The sequence below is a fragment of the Triticum aestivum genome, chromosome 3A (assembly GCF_018294505.1).
Source record: "Triticum aestivum cultivar Chinese Spring chromosome 3A, IWGSC CS RefSeq v2.1, whole genome shotgun sequence".
NCBI classification, from domain to species: Eukaryota; Viridiplantae; Streptophyta; class Magnoliopsida; order Poales; family Poaceae; genus Triticum; species Triticum aestivum.
In genome coordinates, this window is record NC_057800.1 from 505,237,371 (window position 1) to 505,256,479 (window position 19,109).

Sequence of the window (19,109 nt, forward strand, 5' to 3'; positions counted from 1 at the left end):
TGGAAATAGCCTTCCAAGATGTGGGTTGCGTTGGGCAACCCATGTGTGTTGGGAAACATTGCATGGAAAACAAACATTTTCTATGCACACACAATGATCTATCCATGGAGATGCATAGCAATGAGGGGAAGAGTGAGTCTACGCACATTCGTAGACCGTAAGCAGAAGCGCTTAACAACGCAGTTGATCTAGTCGAACTTCTTCGCGCTCCAACCGATCAAGTACCGAATGCACGACACCTCCGTGTTCTGCACACGTTCAGCTCGGTGTCGTCCTCGCCATCTTGATCCAGCAAGCTGGGCGAGGTAGTAGATGAGTTCCGTCAGCATAACGGCATGGTGACGGTGGTGGTGAAGCAATCCCATGGGGCTTCGCCTAAGCATTGCAATAATCTAGAACAGAGGAGTAAACTAGAGGCGGAGGGGTGCCGACACATGGCGTGGAATAAGTTGTGTATTGTGTGGCACCCCTCCCCACATATATATATAGGTGTGGGAGGGGAGGAGGCAGCCCTAGGGCGCCTCCAATAGGGCCGGCGGCCACCCTATGGTTTTCCTAGTGGTGCACCCCCTTCCATATAATGCACAAGGGAGAAGGAAAGGGGGGAGGCGCCCCTTCTCTTTCCTTTCTCCCTTCCGGAGATAGGTAAGGGGAGGTGGTGAAGGAAATTTGCCCTAGAGGCGATAATAAAGTGGTTATTTATATTTCCTTATATCATGATAAATGTTCGTTATTCATGCTAGAATTGTATTAACCGTAAACTTGATACATGTGTGGATACATAGACAAAACACTGTGTCCCTAGTAAGCCTCTACTAGACTAGCTCGTTAATCAAAGATGGTTAGGTTTCCTAACCATAGACATGTGTTGTCATTTGATGAATGGGATCACATCATTAGGAGAATGATGTGATGGGCAAGACCCATCCGTTAGCTTAGCATAATGATCATCAAGTTTTATTGCTATTGCTTTCTTCATGACATATACATATTCCTCTGACTATGAGATTATGCAACTCCCGAATACCGGAGGAACACCTTGTGTGCTATCAAACGTCAACATAACTGGGTGATTATAAAGATGCTCTATAGGTGTCTCCAAAGGTGTTTGTTGGGTTGGTATAGATCAAGATTAGGATTTGTCACTCCGTGTATCAGAGAGGTATCTCTGGGCCCTCTCGGTAATGCACATCACTATAAGCCTTGCAAGCAATGTGACTAATGAGTTAGTTACGGGATGATGCATTACAGAACGAGTAAGGAGACTTGCCAGTAATGAGATTGAACTAGGTATGAGGATACTGACGATCAAATCTCGGGCAAGTAACATACCGATGACAAAGGGAATGCCGTATTTTGTTATTGCGGTTTTACCGATAAAGATTTTCATAGAATATGTCGGAACCAATATGAGCATCCAGGTTCTGTTGTTGGTTATTGATTGGAGATGTGTCTCGGTCATGTCTACATAGTTCTCGAACCCGTAGGGTCCGCACACTTAACGTTCGATGACGATTTGTATTATGAGTTATGTGTTTTGGTGACCGAAGATTGTTCGGAGTCCCGGATGAGATCACGGACATGACGAGGAGTATCGAAATGGTCGAGAGGTAAAGATTGATATATTGGACGATAGTATTTGGACACCATAATGGGTCTTGTCCATCACACCATTCTCTAATGAAGTGATCCCGTTCATCAAATGACAACACATGTCTATGGTCAGGAAACTTAACCATCTTTCATTAACGAGCTAGTCTAGAAGAGGCATACTAGGGACACTCTGTTTGTCTATGTATCCACACATGTACTAAGTTTCCGGTTAATACAATTCTAGCATGAATAATAAACATTTATAATGATATAAGGAAATATAAAATAAAAACTTTATTATTGCCTCTAGGGCATATTTCCTCCAGTCTCCCACTTGCACTAGAGTCAATAATCTAGATTACATAGTAATGATTCTAACACCCATGCAATCTTGGTGTTGATCATGTTTTGCTCGTGAGAGAGGCTTAGTCAACGGGCCTGCAACATTCAGATCTGTATGTATCTTGCAAATCTCTATGTCTCCCTCCTTGACTTGATCGCGGATGGAATTGAAGCGTCTCTTGATGTGTTTGGTTCTCTTGTGAAATCTGGATTCCTTCACCAAGACAATTGCTCCAGTATTGTCACAAAAGATTTTCATTGGACCCGATGCACTAGGTATGACACCTAGATCGGATATGAACTCCTTCATCAAGACTCCTTCATTTGCTGCTTCCGAAGCAGCTATGTACTCCACTTCACATGTAGATCCCGCCACGACGCTCTGCTTGGAACTACACCAACTGATAGCTCGACCATTCAATATAAATACGTATCCGGTTTGTGACTTAGAGTCATCCGGATCAGTGTCAAAGCTTGCATCGACGTAACCTTTTACGACGAGCTCTTTGTCACCTCCATAAACGAGAAACGTATCCTTAGTCCTTTTCAGGTATTTCAGTATGTTCTTGACCGCTGTCCAGTGACCCACTCCTGGATTACTTTGGTACCTCCCTGCTAAACTAATAGCAAGACACACATCAGGTCTGGTACACATCATTGCATACATGATAGAACCTATGGCTGAAGCATAGGGAATGAATTTCATTTTCTCTCTATCTTCTGCAGTGGTCGGGCATTGATTCTGACTCAACTTCACACCTTGTAACACAGGAAAGAACCCTTTCTTTGACTAATCCATTTTGAACTTCTTCAAAAACTTTATCAAGGTATGTGCTTTGTGAAAGTCCAATTAAGTGTCTTGATTTATCTCTATAGATCTTGATGCCTAATATATAAGCAGCTTCACCGAGATCTTTCATTGGAAAATTCTTATTAAAGTATCCTTTTATACTATCCAGAAATTCTGTATTATTTCCAATCAACAATATGTCATCCACATATAATATTAGAAATGCTATAGAGCTCCCACTCAATTTCTTGTAAATACAGGCTTCTCCAAAAGTCTATATAAAACCATATGCTTTGATCATAGTATCAAAGTGTATATTCCAACTCCGAGAGACTTGCACCAGTCCATAAATGGATCGCTGGGGCTTGCACACTTTGTTAGCACTTTTTGGATCGACAAAACCTTCTGGTTGCATCATATACAACTCTTCTTTAAGATATCCATTAAGGAATGTAGTTTTGACATCCATTTGCCGAATTCCATAATCATAAAATGCGGCAATTGCTAACATGATTCGGATAGACTTAAGCATCGCTAAGGGTGAGAAGGTCTCATCCTGTCAACTCCATGAACTTGTCGAAAACCTTTCGCAACAAGTCGAGCTTGGTAGATAGTAACATTATCGTCAGCGTCAGTCTTCTTCTTGAAGATCCATTTATTCTCTATTGCTTGCCGACCATCGGGCAAGTCAACCAAAGTCCACACTTTGTTCTCATACATGGATCCCATCTCAGATTTCATGACCTCGAGCCATTTCACGGAATCTGGGCTCATCATCGCTTCCTCGTAGTTCGTAGGTTCATCATGGTCAAGTAACATGACCTCCAGAATAGGATTACCGTACCACTCTGGTGCAGATCTTACTCTGGTTGACCTACAAGGTTCAGTAGTAACTTGATCAGAAGTTTCATGATCATCATTATTATCTTCCTCACTAATTGGTGTAGGAATCACTGGAACTAATTTCTGTGATGAACTACTTTCCAATTCGGGAGATGGTACAATTACCTCACAAGTTCTACTTTCCTCCCACTCACTTCTTTTTCAAATGAAGACCAAACTCGTAACTCAAATATTCTCCTCCACGATCAGAGCATAGAAACTTTATTTTCTTGTTGCAATGATTTTCTACTTCACTCTGAAATTCTTTGAACTTTTCAAATGTTTCGGACTTATGTTTCATCAAGTAGATATACCCATATCTGCTCAAATCATCTGTGAAGGTCAGAAAATAATGATACCCGCCATGAGCCTCAATACTCATCGGACCGCATACATTAGCATTTATTATTTCCAACAAGTCTATTGCTCACTCCATTGTTCCGAAGAACAGAGTCTTAGTCATCTTGCCCACGAGGCATGGTTCGCAAGCATCAAGTGATTCATAATCAAGTGATTCCTAAAGTCCATCAGCATGGAGTTTCTTCATGCGCTTTACACCAATATGACCTAAATGGCAGTGCCACAAATAAGTTGCACTATCATTATTAAACTTGTATCTTTTGGCTTCAATACTATGAATATGTGTATCACTACTATCGAGATTCAATAAAAATAGACCACTCATCAAGGGTCCATGACCATAAAAGATATTACTCATATAAATAGAACGACCATTATTCTCTGATTTAAATGAATAACCGTCTCGCATCAAACAAGATCCAGATATAATGTTCATGCTTAACGCTGGCACCAAATAACAATTATTTAGGTCTAAAACTAACCCTAAAGGTAGATGTAGAGGTAGCGTGCCGACTGCGATCACATCGACTTTGGAACCATTTCCTACGCGCATCATCACCTCGTCCTTAGCCAATCTTTGTTTAATACGTAGCCCCTGTTTCGAGTTGCAAATATGACAAACAAAACTAGTATCAAATACCCAGGCGCTACTACGAGCATTAGCACTACAAAAAAAGACACATCCGTGACATTTTGGGCCGAACGAAAAAAAATTCTGTCATACTTATGCCACTTCTATGATGATAATTGTGACGAAACCCGGTATCATCATAGATGTGGTGGGGTCCTACTTCTATGAAAAAAATCATGATAGAAAATGGGCTTTTCGTCCTGGGCGGGCCGGAGACGCAGCTGCATGACATTCTTTGGGCTGTCCATGACGGAAAAAACCATGGTAGAAGCGAGGGCGAGGAAAATATCGGGGTGTCCCCGGTTACGGTGGGTGGCCGGGGACGAGCGATGCGCGTTTCTCTTGTACACGCACGTGCGTGGGTGCGAGGCGTTGGGCTCTAACTGAACCCAAGCGATTGCACTGCAGGGTACGCGTTACTGAACCCGAGCGATCAATCGATGGCGGTTAACTGAACCCGAGCGATCGATCGATGGCTACTGCTGCTAACTGAAGCCGATCGATGCTGCCTCTGGATGAACAGTGAGCGTTGCTGGGGGGTTGGATGAACAGTTCCCGGTGGGGGTGGATGAATAGTACCCTATGGTGTTGCCTCTGGATGAACAGTGAGTGTTGCTGGGGGGTTTGGATGAATAGTTCCCGGTGGGGGTGGATGAACAGGACCCTGTGGTGTTGCCTCTAGATGAATAGGACCCCAATCGATCGAGCCGATTGGGGCTAGATGAACATGACCCCATGGAGGGTAGGATGACAGGACCACCCCATGGAGGACTGGATGAACAGTAGATGGTGGAGGGCTGGATGAACAGTAGCCCGTGGAGGGGTGGTTGAACAGGAGTCCATGGAGAGGGCTGGTAGAACAGTAGCCAGTGGAGTAGTGCACGGTGGAGGCTGGATGAACAGGAGCCCATGGATGAACAGTCACAGGTGGAGGCTGGAGGAGGTCGACGGTGGATGAACAGTAGCCCGTGGAGGCTGGAGGGGGTCGACGGTGGAGATGAACAGTATCCCGTGGAGTCCTGTTTTGTGGTACGCCACACCCCTCCCGATGAACAGGACTCCCATTTCGGCCGTAGCGCTCCAACACAAGTCTGTTTCCTCCGTTTTGTGGTACGCCACACCCCTCCCGATCAACAGGACCCCCATTTCGACCGTAGGAGGTCCGTTTCCTCCGTTTTGCGGCACACTAGACCCCTCCCGATGAATAGGATCCCGTTTCGACTGTGGCCGGTCGAACACAAGGCCGTTTCCTCCGTTCTGCGGTACGCCAGGCCTCGTTTCCATCGGCTATTTCGTCCAAGCCCTCCCGATGAACACGACGACGCATTCCGTTTCGACCTAGCCGGTTGGCTCCCCGTGAACACGATGACGACACTGTTTCTCCGTTCCGACCCAGCCATGTACACAAGCCCTGGCCATACGTATGCGCGAGTAGGCGTTCGAGACCCTGCCCGTATGTACGTACGCGGGCGTATTTTCTTTCTTGCACATTGGCCACCGTACGTACATGTACATGCTATGTGTGCGCCTCTACTACGACACGTGCGCGCCTCTACATCGACCAGTATGTACGTACACGTTCGCGACCAGAATGACAACGCTATGTACGCTTCGACCAGGTGGGTCCCGACTGTCAGGCACTTCCTTGCGTGCGAAGATGTAGCTGGTGGGTCCCAGCAGTCAGGGGGCGAATCATTTTTTTTTGCCCGGACGCACTTCCTTGTGTGTGAAGATGTAGCTGGTGGGTCGCAGCAGTCAGGGGGACACGTTTTTTTCGTGAAATATAGTGGCCCGTCCAGTGGGTCCCCGCTGTCAGGTGGAGGAATAATTATTTTGCCCGTAATAAGGAGGCACTTCCTTGCTGCGGCCGTGGACCTAGCTGTCAGCCTCTCCACGTACAGTTCACATACGATGGAAGCCGTCCCTTGACCACATTGACCACGCCGCGCCGAGAGCACCAGGGCGGTGGATGACGGCGAGGCCTAGGAAGCGGACGACACGGAGCCGGGGAAGACGCGGTAGTGGAAGCCCGCACAGAGAGGAGTACGAGGGTTCACTGGTTTGGCTGCGGTGTGAGGCTGCCGTCGCCGCAGGGCCTGGCCATCGGTGGGAGTAGTAGGGGGCGGTGAGGCCTCCACGGCAGCACAACCGACCATGGGAGGCAGGAGCATGCGGCACGACCAGCGCTGCTTTGGGCAGCTGGAGCAGGAAGACTAGAGGTTGAAGAAGCACTACGGCCGTTGGATGGACATCGTACGGTCACTGGAGCTAGAATCGTTCATATTGACTAATTTGACAAAGCACTCCATCCCTGTCAACTTAGTAGGCCCACAAGTCAGCCACCCACCAAGGTGGGTCCCAACTAGCAGGTGGAGTATTCATTTTTTTGTGCGTAATAAGGAGGCACTTCCGGTGGGTCCGAGCTGACACCGGGGGGAACATTTTTTTTGTGAAATACGATGGCCCGTCTGGTGGCTCCCAACGGTCAGGGGAAACATTTTTTCGGCAAATATGGTGGCCCGTCCGGTGGGTCCCTGCTGTCAGGTGGAGGAATAATTATTTTCCGCGTAATTAGGAGGCACTTCCTTGCGGCTGCCGTGGACCCAGCTATCAGCCTCTCCACGTACAGTACTCTTCCGATGGAAGTCGTTCCTTGACCATGTTGACCACGCCGCACCGAGAGCACCAGGGCGGTGGATGACGGCGAAGCCTAGGAAGGGGACGACGCGGAGCCAGGGAAGACGCGGCAGTGGATGCCCACGCGTAGAGGAGTATGAGGGTTCACTGGTTCGCGGCGGTGTGAGGCTGCCGTCGCGGCAGAATAACAGGGGGTGTGGGTGAGTAGAGGGATGGCCTGGCCAGCGGTGGGAGTAGTAGGGGGCGGTGAGGCCTCCGCCGCATCGTAGCCGACCACGAGAGGCAGTAGCACGGGGCACAACCGGCGCTGATTTGGGCGGCTGGAGCAAGAAGACCAGAGGTTGAAGAAGCACTACGGCCCTTGGATGGACATTGTACGATCACCATTGCTAGAATCGTGCATATTGACTAAGTTGACAAAGCCCTCCGTCCCCGTCAACTTAGTAGGACCACAAGTCAGCTTGCCACTATACTGGGTCCCAGCTAGCAGGGGCGTATTCATTTTTTTGTGCGTAATAAGGAGGCACTTCCTTGCGTGCGAAGAAATAGCTGGTGGGTCCAAGCTGTCAGCGGCAGTAATGTTTTTTTCGCGAAATACACAGGCCCTTTCGGTGGGTCCCAGATGTCAGGTGGAGGAATCATTATTTTGCGCATAATAAGGAGTCATTTCCTTGCGTGCGGTCGTGGACCCAGCTGTCAGCCTCTCCACGTACAGTCCAATTCAGATGCATGTCGGTCGTTGACCATGTTGACCAGGCCGTGCCGAGAGCACCAGGGCGGTGGACGACGACGAGGCCTAGGAAGGGAACGACACAGAGGCAGGGAAGACTCAACAGTTGTTTCCCACGCGGAGGGGAGTACGACTGTAAGAGGGTTTACTGGTTCGTCTGCCGTCGCCGGAGAATAACAGCAGGTGTGGGTGAGTAGAGGGATGGCTAGGCCAGCGATGGGAGTATGGTGGAGCGGTGAGGCCTGCGCGGCAGCACAGCCGACCGCAGGGAGGAGAGAGCATGCAGTCCCGTCGGCGCTTGTTTGAGCGGCTGGAGCAGGAAGAGCAGAGATTGAAGAAGCATGACGGCCGTTGGATGGACATCCAACAATCACTGCTTGTGCGTCAACCTTTTTTTAGGAAAACCTCAAATCTGTGGAAAACATCATACAGCCCATCTGCCATTATTTCTAATAATTTACAGCCCATTTGCTAATTCTTAAGGTTTTTTTGGAGCCCATATTCTTTTTGTTAGCATTACAGCCCATATTGTGGCCACGGTTAAAAAATTATACGAAATTTTGCATATTTTGGTGCGGTCCATATTGTTTTTAATCCCGAAATTTCAAGTCACATTCAAACTGATTTTAAAAATAAATATATATCAATATAAAATCCAACAAATTGTCCATGCATAAAAATCAATGCAATTTAAAATCTCAAAATGAAAAAAGAAATTTGAAACTAATTGTTGGTTTGATGTGTTTTAAAAATGTACAGCCCATTTCTCATTGTTGATAGGCCATTTTCTCGGCCAGCCGAATGAAGCTCTCCTCGTCTTGAAAGATTTGTAGCCAATAGGCCTGACAAAGCAACTTACTTGGCAAATCACAAAAAAACTGGGCTGTGGCCGTGGACCCAGCTGCGGCCGTGGACCCAGCTGTCAGCCTCTCCACGTACAGTACTCTTCCGATGGAAGTTGGTCGTTGACCACATTGACCATGCCGCGCCGAGAGAACCAAGGTGATGGACGACGCCGAGGCCTAGGAAGGGGACGACGCGGAGCCGGGGAAGACGCGACAGTGGATGCCAACACGGAGAGGAGTACAAGGGTTCATTGGTTCGGCTGCGGTGTGAGGCTGCCGTCGCCGCAGAATAACAGGGGGTGTGGGTGAGTAGAGGGATGCCCTGGCCAGCGGTGGGAGTAGTAGGGGGCGGTGAGGCCTCCGCGGCACCATAGCCGGCCACGGGAGGTAGGAGCACGCGACACGACCGACGCTGGTTTGGGCGGCTGGAGCAAGAAGACCAGAGGTTGAAGAAGCACTATTGTCATTGGATGAACATCGTACGTTAACTGGAGCTAGAATCGTTCATATTGACTAAGTTGACAAAGCCCTCCGTCCCCGTCAACTTGGTAGGTCCCACGATGCTGGGTTCCAGCTGGCAGGGGGAGTATTCATTTTTTGTGTGTAATAAGGAGGCACTTCCTTGCGTACGAAGATAGCTAGTGGGTCCGACCTGTCAGCGGGGGCACATTTTTTTCGCAAAATATAGAGGCCCTTCCGGTGGGTCCCAAATATCAGGTGGAGGAATCAAAGACTTGAGAAGTCGTACAGAACAAGCTAGTGTACCAGTAAAGAGACGTTGCTGAGTTTTAGAAACAAGAGAGACATGCTCCTGTAGCTGGTTCGAATCCAAACCTAGACTATGACTATATATGGTGCTATGCTACTCTGCAAGTAATGAAACAGACATATCCAACGTTCGCTTGTCCTCTTCTCTACTTACTCTGCCTAGCATCAGAAGCTCTGGCCGCAGCAACCATGTCCGTTGGCTGCTCGTCCACCTGCTCTTCAGCAGGCAACAACCAAATATGCGCCAAGTTGCCACCCGTAGCATCGCCTGTAGGTCTCATCACACCCTCGTCGGCACGCGCACCGCAGCTGGTTGCTCATCGCAACCCGCTACTGTTGGTGTGGTGCCACTGCTGCAAATCACGCAGAGTCATCTGTCGCGTCTCAACCACAATCCTCAACCCTGGTCGAGTCTTCTACAAATGCCCGAATCATGGGATAATAATATGTTTAAGTGTAGTTTTGCTGCTTTTAGTTGCTGATTTTTTTAATAGTTTGGTTGATGATCTTCCAATTTGATTCGTGCAGAAAAGGGAAGATTCGTGTGATTTGTATTTCTGAGAAGTTGCTGATGTGGGGGAGTGCAACTACGCTGATTATTTGGTTAGCCGAGGAATCCCAATACCAGCAGGTTGGGGTGTTGGACAAGTAACTGAAGGAATGGCAGAAGAGGAAGATGCAGAGCAGAAGGTTAAAGATGCAGTTCCTCTGATCATGGCCAAGCAACAGCTGCTGAACGGCCTTGACAGCAATGAGGAGATGAAAGAGCTTGTGAAGATAATGGGAAAAATCGATGTGCTCTTTAGGATGATTGTCTCTTTATTTGCAGTGTATGTAGCACTCGTGATGTATTCAGTGGCTATGACATGAGCACTTTGCTGAAACTAGTAATGAATGAAACCTGTGTAGCAGGCTGGGCGTAGTGTTGTGAACATCTAATGATATCTATTAACGTAAATCAGGGGGTATCCCCTTTTTCTCATAAATAAATAAATAGCAGAGGCCCTTTTGGTAGTAAATAAATAAATTAGCAGAGGCCCTGTCGGGTCAGCTTTGTTCTCATTCGAAGACGTCGAGCAAATTGCAGTGCAACAACAAATTATGTCATCAAATTCAAGTTTCACAGCCAAATATGAGTACAACTAAACAACAATGTCATCATATTTTAGTCATCATACAATCACCAAACACAAATCAGCATACATAACAACTGATGTTCTCACAGGAAAATACTAAACAACATGTTCATCAAGTTTTAGTTGTCATAGCAAACACAAACGTCTTCTGACAGGAAAATACGACAAAAGCAATGTAATCATCATCCGCAGCAGCAGCGTCAACATCTTCGCCATGTGTATCAGTCTGAATCGTAATTCCCCACAGTGTCATCTTCTTCTTCGTCCTCAACGTCCTCGAACGTTGGCTTCTTCTTGATCAACTCTTGTATGTCCACAACACGACGAGCAATCTTTTCGCCGCGTCATTGACGTGATGGTTCTCAAAGATATTAGGAACAGCTGTGTTATCTTGTACATCAGGAGCAGTCTAAGCATCATCTTGTTGTGCAACTTCATTAAACGAATTCCTCTGCTCAAACCTTTGCAATACTCTCCAGTCATCGCGATGTGCAAATGTGTCTTCTAAGAAAAATATCTGTGTTGCTTGATTTGCCAAAATAAAAGGCTTGTTGGTCTAGTATGCCCCCTTGACATTGATGGATTTGAAGTAATCATCAGCTCTGGGTTTTGCGATCCTAGAAAACAGGTTATACCAACGACAACATAACAGAACCACACACCGATGATCCTCGAAACTGGAGATATACTGCAACTGAACAATGTCTGTTATGTTAGCATACATTTCAGTTGTCTCTTTTTCATACGTATCCGTGCCCATGATGGCACTGTTTTGTCTTCCTGCCTTCGTCTCGTGCAAGGGTGTTGTAGCGCACATCTCCAACAACGCAAGATTCATAATGTCTTACCCGAGTATCAGGACCCATTGCTAGTGAGTAAAGGGCATCATCAACTGCCTGCCCATCCTCCCGCATCTTCTTAACCTATGGTTAGAAAATGGACAAGCTGATCATCTTATGTACTCAATATATTAAAAAACTGACAGTGCAATTCAAAAGCTTACATGACTCTTGAACCATTTCGCAAACTGCCATAACCAGTTTGTTAATGTTTCTTGGATTTTGTGGCAGTAACTCCTTTTTGTAGATGTTGCACAACATAGTGGTCGCGTCAAACATCTAAATATATAAGAATGTGCTGCAAGTTTAGTAGATTACGATGTATAAGTTGCAGTACTTAGCACTTACTTGATATAAGGTAGTATCTCAAGACAGTTATTCAACACATACCAAACCATTTTGTCCAAATCTTTAGGTTTGTCCTCTTGTTGACTCTTCCCTGTAACTCAAACAGAATAATCAAAAACATTGTGCCCGGGATTGTCTTCATCCACCTCTTTGCTAAGCTGATCAGCTGTTTCACTGTATTTTGAGCAGAATGTCAACGCTTCTGTAGCAATGTAGGCCTCTGCAATGGAACCCTCGGGTCTAGCTCTGTTCCTAACATATCCCTTGAAAGTGCTTAGCCGCCTTTCAATAGGGTATATCCAGCCATACTGTACTGGACCTCTAAGTAGTGCCTCATCAGGTAGATGAACAGTCAAATGCACCATCACATCAAAGAAGGCTGGAGGATATATCTTCTCAAGGTCGCATAGGATAGTTGGTATCTTGTCTCTAAGACGCTCCAAAGCATCTATCCTGATATTTCTACTTCAGAGTTCCTTGAAGAATTGTCCCAACTTTGCAACTGCTCTGTATAAGTCAGGGCGGCCCAATCCTCTAAGGATAACAGGTAAAACCCTTTGAAGTAGGATGTGGCAGTCATGAGTTTTCAACCCTTGTACCTTGTTTCCATCTGCACTAACTCTCCTTTCAGGGTTGGAAGCAAATCCATGTGGGAATCTCACACGTGACAGGACCTCACAGAATTATTTTCTTTTTACCTTGTCCAAGACATACACAGCTGGTGCCATATCCCGTGGTTTACCTTCATCTTGCACCTGCAAATCCTGTCTGATACCCAGGTGTGTCAAATGAATCCTAGATTTTAAGATATCTTTCGTCTTGCCTTCAATATTAAGAAGTGTGCCGATAATGCTGTCACATATAATTTTCTCGATGTGCATCACATCAAGATTATGCCGCAGATTCAAATCTTTCCAATACTCCAATTCCCACAAAGTGGACCTGCAGGTAAACAATAATCTCTCTTCTGCCCTGCCATGCTTCCTTTTCCCGCTACCATTATCAGGATGGTTTCCTGGTGTAATATGCCCGACCTTCTCTAATTCCACTTGCAACTCATCGGCGGTGAGCCTCTTTGGCGCATCACGGTTTTCATGCTTTGCATTGAACACATGTCTTCAGTATTTTCTAGGATGCGGCTTGTCCTTGGCAAGGAAACGACGGTGTCCAATGTAACAAACTTGCTAAGTATTGCGTATGACAGCGGATTCCTGTCACAGCGAATACATGCATTGTAACCATGTGTCGTTCGCCCTGACATAGTTCCCAAAGCCGGATAATCATGGATGCACCAAATTATAACAGCACGCAGAAAGAAATGAGCTGGTGGGCTGCTATATAGGTCTCGAGTGAGAAGACCCCTCCATAGCTGTTGAAGTTCCTCCACAAGAGGCTCCATGAACAAATCAAAATCCTTTCCAGGACTTTTTGGACCTGGGATGAGCATGGCCATCATGTAGTTTGATTCTTTGTTGCAGACATTTGGAGGCATGTTGTAAGGGATAACAAGCACTGGCCACATGCTATATGTGGCGCTCTAGTGGCCAAATGGGTTAAATCCATCTGAAGCTAAGCCAAGTCTAATGTTTCTCGGGTCAGCAGCAAACTTTTCATGCTTCTGATTGAAGATTTTCCACTCACTACCATGTGATGGATGGCTCATTACATTCTGATCTATGTACTCCTGGTTCCTAGAATGCCATAGTACATCCCCTCTTGTTTCAGCATCATGAAACAACCTCTGCAATCTTGGTGTAATTGGAAAATGTCTCAGAACATTATGAGGAATCCTCTTCACAACATCGCCATCTTTCCATCTTGATGATTTGCATTTCGGGCATTAACTTAAGTTGGCATAATCCTTCTAGAACAGAACACAATTATTCTTATAAACATGGATCATATCATATCCAATTCCAACTGCACGAAGGAAATTCTTCATTTTACTATAGGTGTGTGGTAGCTCAGACGCATCTGAGAAAGCTTTGCAGAAAGCAGCCAACATCACATCGAATGATTTGTTGGTCATCCGCTCGTATGTCTTCACCTGAAGAAAGGTGACCATAGCTGAGAATACCGACGGCTTATTTCCTGGGGTGACAGCCACGTTGCATTGTTCCAACATGCGGGCCCACAATTTTTTCTGTAGGTGAAAGTTCACAGAATGCACGAGCATTTTGTAGCATTGTTTCAATGTTGGTCAAACTCATTGGCTCCTCCACCACCTCCTCCTCCTCCTCTTCCACCTGAGCATCACGTAGATCAAGATGGTGATCTGCTGCTTCCACGTAGTCAATAACATTGACGTTCACAGCTTCACCATGATGAACCCGCCTATTATATGTGACCGACATCCCATCATCCCATACAAGTGTAGATGATTTTGCACAGTTGACTGGGGGCTTGTAACTGAATTCATACAACTGCTACACGGGCAGAGCACATCTGATTTCGGACCACCGTACTCAGCTCCGATAAAGTTCATGGAGTTTTCAACCCCCTCGACATATGCAGCGGAGAATCTTCGAGCAGAAGTTATACAAGTCCTGTCCATCTGTTAGACATACAAATTAGTTCTTCTACTAGATATTACAGGAAAAACATATATGCTTTTTTATGAAGTCCGGAAGAAAATACCTAGGTCGATGTCTAAAGCTATGGCAAGATATGTGGACGAGCAGATCTAAGTAACGAAATATATGTAAAGCTAATTCGGCAAACAGATTTGAGTTCTAAATTATGGCAGGCTATTTCAGCAGTCAACGAGGCCGGGCACACAGCCATCAAACTAGCGAAGGCCATCACAGCAACAAAGATCGAGTATAAAACGGTGTAGAGCTATTTCACCTAACATATTGGCTACTAGACCATGGCAATCTACGTCACAATAAATATATTGCAGGATATTTTAGCAACTAATCGGCCTTGGCATGCCATCTCAGCTAAGCAGATTGAGTGCAGAACAGGGCAAGGAAGCTTCTTAAGCCGAGCATATTGACTGTAAACTACTTCAGCAAACAGTGAGATTAACAACATCTATCAGCTAACATTCAGCGCTACACCGACATGCACGGGGCCTCAGTCTAGAATGCGCCTACCGTGGGACAAGCTGACCACCGTGCGTCTCCACACGAACATCGCCAGCAGTGGCGGCGCTGACCGGCGTGCACCTCCACAAGAACGTCGCCAGCAGTGGCGGCGCGGCTAGAGGACGGTGATAACCCACAAGTATAGGGGATCGCAACAGCTTTCGAGGGTAGAGTATTCAACCCAAATTTATTGATTCGACACAAGGGGAGCCAAAGAATATTCTCAAGTATTAGCAGCTGAGTTGTCAATTCAGCCACACCTGGAAACTTAGTATCTGCAGCAAAGTGTTTAGTAGCAAAGTAATATGATAGTGGTGGTAGCGGCAACAAATGTAAAGATAGCAAAAGTAATGTTTTTGGTATTTTGTAGTGATTGTAATAGTAGCAGCGGAAAAGTAAATAAGCGAGAACCAGTATATGGAAAACTCGTAAGCACCGGATCAGTGATGGATAATTATGCCGGATGCGGTTCATCATGTAACAGTCATAACATAGGGTGACACAGAACTAGCTCCAATTCATCAATGTAATGTAGGCATGTATTCCGTATATGGTCATACGTGCTTATGGAAAAGAACTTGCAAGACATCTTTTGTCCTACCCTCGCGTGGCAGCGGGGTCCTATTGGAACTAAGGGATATTAAGGCCTCCTTTTAATAGAGAACCGGAACAAAGCATTAGCACATAGTGAATACATGAACTCCTCAAACTATGGTCATCACCGGGAGTGGTCCCGATTATTGTCACTTCGGGGTTGCCGGATCATAACACATAGTAGGTGACTATAGACTTGCAAGATAGGATCAAGAACTCACATATATTCATGAAAACATAATAGGTTCAGATCTGAAATCATGGCACTCGGGCCCTAGTGACAAGCATTAAGCATAGCAAAGTCATAGCAACATCAATCTCAGAACATAATGGATACTAGGGATCAAACCCTAACAAAACTAACTCGATTACATGATAAATCTCATCCAACCCATCACCGTCCAGCAAGCCTACGATGGAATTACTCACGCACGGCGGTGAGCATCATGAAATTGGTGATGGAGGATGGTTGATGATGACGATGGCGATGAATCCCCCTCTTCGGAGCCCCGAACGGACTCCAGATCAGCCCTCCCAAGAGGTTTTAGGGCTTGGCGGCGGCTCCGTATCGTAAAACGTGCTGATTTCTTCTCTCTTATTTTTTTCTCTCCGAAAGCGAATATATAGAGTTGGAGTTGGCGTCGGAGGGTTTCCAAGGGGCCCACAAGGTAGGGGGCGCGCCCTAGGGGGGGGGGGCGCCTCCCACCCTCGTGAGAAGGGTGTGGGCCCCCTGGTCTTCATCTTTGGCAATGATTTTTTATTGTTTTTTCTAAGACATCCCGTGGAGTTTCAGGTCATTCCGAGAATATTTGTTTTCTGCACATAAAACAACACCATGGCAATTCTGCTGAAAACAGCGTTAGTCCGGGTTAGTTCCATTCAAATCATACAAGTTAGAGTCGAAAACAAGGACAAAAGTGTTTGGAAAAGTAGATACAATGAAGACGTATCAACTCCCCCTAGCTTAAACCCTTGCTTGTCCTCAAGCAATTCAGTTGACAAACTGAAAGAAAGAAAAACTTTTACAAACTCTATTTGCTCTTGTTGTTGTAACTATGTCAAGCCAGCATTCAAGTTTTCAGCATAGATCATAACTAACCACATTTGCAATAATTCTCAGGTCTCATAATTACTCATATCAATAGCATAATCAACTAGCAAGCCATAATAATAAATCTCAGATGACAACACTTTCTCAAAACAATCATAATATGATATAACAAGATGGTATCTCGCTAGCCCTTTCTGAGACCGCAAAACATAAATGCAGAGCACCTTTAAAGATCAAGGACTGACTAGACATTGTAATTCATGGTAAAAGAGATCCAATCATAGTCACACCCAACATAAATTAATAGTGATGAATGCAAATGACTGCTGTGCTCTCCAGCTAGTGATTTTTAATAAGAGGGTGATGACTCAACATAAAATTAAATGGATAGGCCCTTCACAGAGGGAAGCAGGGATTTGTAGAGGTGCCAGAGCTCGGTTTTGAAATAGAGATAAATTGTATTTTGAGCGGTATACTTTCATTGTCAACGTAACAACTAAGAGATGGCGATATCTTCCATGCTAAACACATTATAGGCGGTTCCCAAACAGAATGGTAAAGTTTGTACTCCCCCTCCACCAACAAACATCAAGCCATGGCTTGCTCGAAACAACGAGTGCCTCCAACATACATCAGGTCCTAGGGGGAGTTTTGTTTGCAATTAATTTTGATTTAGTTTGCATAAAGCATGGGACTGGGCATCCCGGTGACCAGCCATTTTCTCGTGAGTGAGGAGCGGAGTCCACTCCTCTTGAGAATAACCCGCCTAACACGGAAGATAAGGACAACCTTGGTTGATACATGAGCTATTCGAGCATACAAAACAGAATGTTTATTTGAAGGTTTAGAGTTTGGCACATACAAATTTACTTGGAACGGCAGGTAGATACCGCATATAGGAAGGTATAGTGGACTCATCTGGAATAACTTTGGGGTTTAAGGGATTGGATGCACAAGCAGTATTCCCGCTTAGTACAAGTGAAGGCTAGCAAAAGACTGGGAAGCGACCAACTAGAGAGCGACAACAGCCATGTACATGCATTAAAATTAATAAACATTGGATGCAAGCATGAGTAGGATATAATCCACCATGAACATAAATATCGTGAAGGCTATGTTGATTTATTTCAACTACATGCGTGAACATGTGCCAAGTCAAGTCACTTCAATCATTCAAAGGAGGATACCACCCCATCATACCACATCATAACCATCTCAATAGCATGTTGGCACACAAGGTAAATCATTATAACTCATAGCTAATCAAGCATGGCACAAGCAACTACGATCTCTAATTGTCATTGCAAACATGTTTATTCATAATAAGCTGAATCAAGAACGAGGGACTCATCATATTTACAAAAACAAAAGAGGTCGAGTTCATACCAGCTTTTCTCATCTCAGTCAGTCCATCATATATCATCATAATTGCCTTTCACTTGCACGACCGAGCGGTGTGAATAATAATAAGAGTGTACGTGCATTGGACTAAGCTGGAATCTGCGAGCATTCAATAAACAGGAGAAGACAAGGCAATATGGGCTCTTGGTTAAATCAACAATAATGCATATAAGAGCCACTTCAACAATTTAATTATGGTCTTCTCCTACTGACCCCCAAAGGAAAGAAAAGAAATAAAACTATTTACACGGAAAAGCTCCCAGCAAGCAAAAGAAGAATAGGAAATATTTTTGGGTTTTCTTTTTAATTATTACTACTACAACAGAAAAATAAACTACTACTAATTTTTTTGTTTTTCTTAAGGTTTAACAAACACACAAGAAGAAAGCATAAAAGGAAATTAAACTGGCATGGATGATACAATGAAAAAGTATGAGCACCGACATGTAGCAATGAGTGTGTGTGAACATAAATGTAATGTCGGTGAGAAATACGTACTCCCCCAAGCTTAGGCTTTTGGCCTAGGTTGGTTTATGGCCACGGCTGGCCTGGCGGATATCCATAATAATAGTTGGGGTCGTACTGCGATGAGGAAGAATAGTTGGGATCATACTGATGTGCAGCGGTTATCGCCTGCTGAGCTGCAGTGTGGAGTCGAGCCGCCTCCGCTCTCCTCTTGTACTCTTCTGCCTCCTCTCTGGCAATAATATATCTTCTTTTTGCCTGTGAATCAAAGAAGGCAGGAGCAGGGAGAGTAATACGGAAAACACGTCGTTTATCAAAAATTAAATGATATACGAGAGGTGATTCAGGCCTCTCGACAAACTGGTGCGAAGCCATAGAGTTATAATCTAAATATGCAGGAGGCAACTCCGTATCACCCTCACGAATGTCTATTTCAAGAAAATGAGCTAAGCGGGTTGCATATATTCCTCCAAAGAAATCTCCATTATGTCTATTATGATGCAACCTACGAGCTACAATGGCTCCCATATGATAAGATTGGTCTCCTAACACAGCACTCCTAAGAATGCTAAGATCAGGGACACACATGTGACATGCTTCATCCTTAG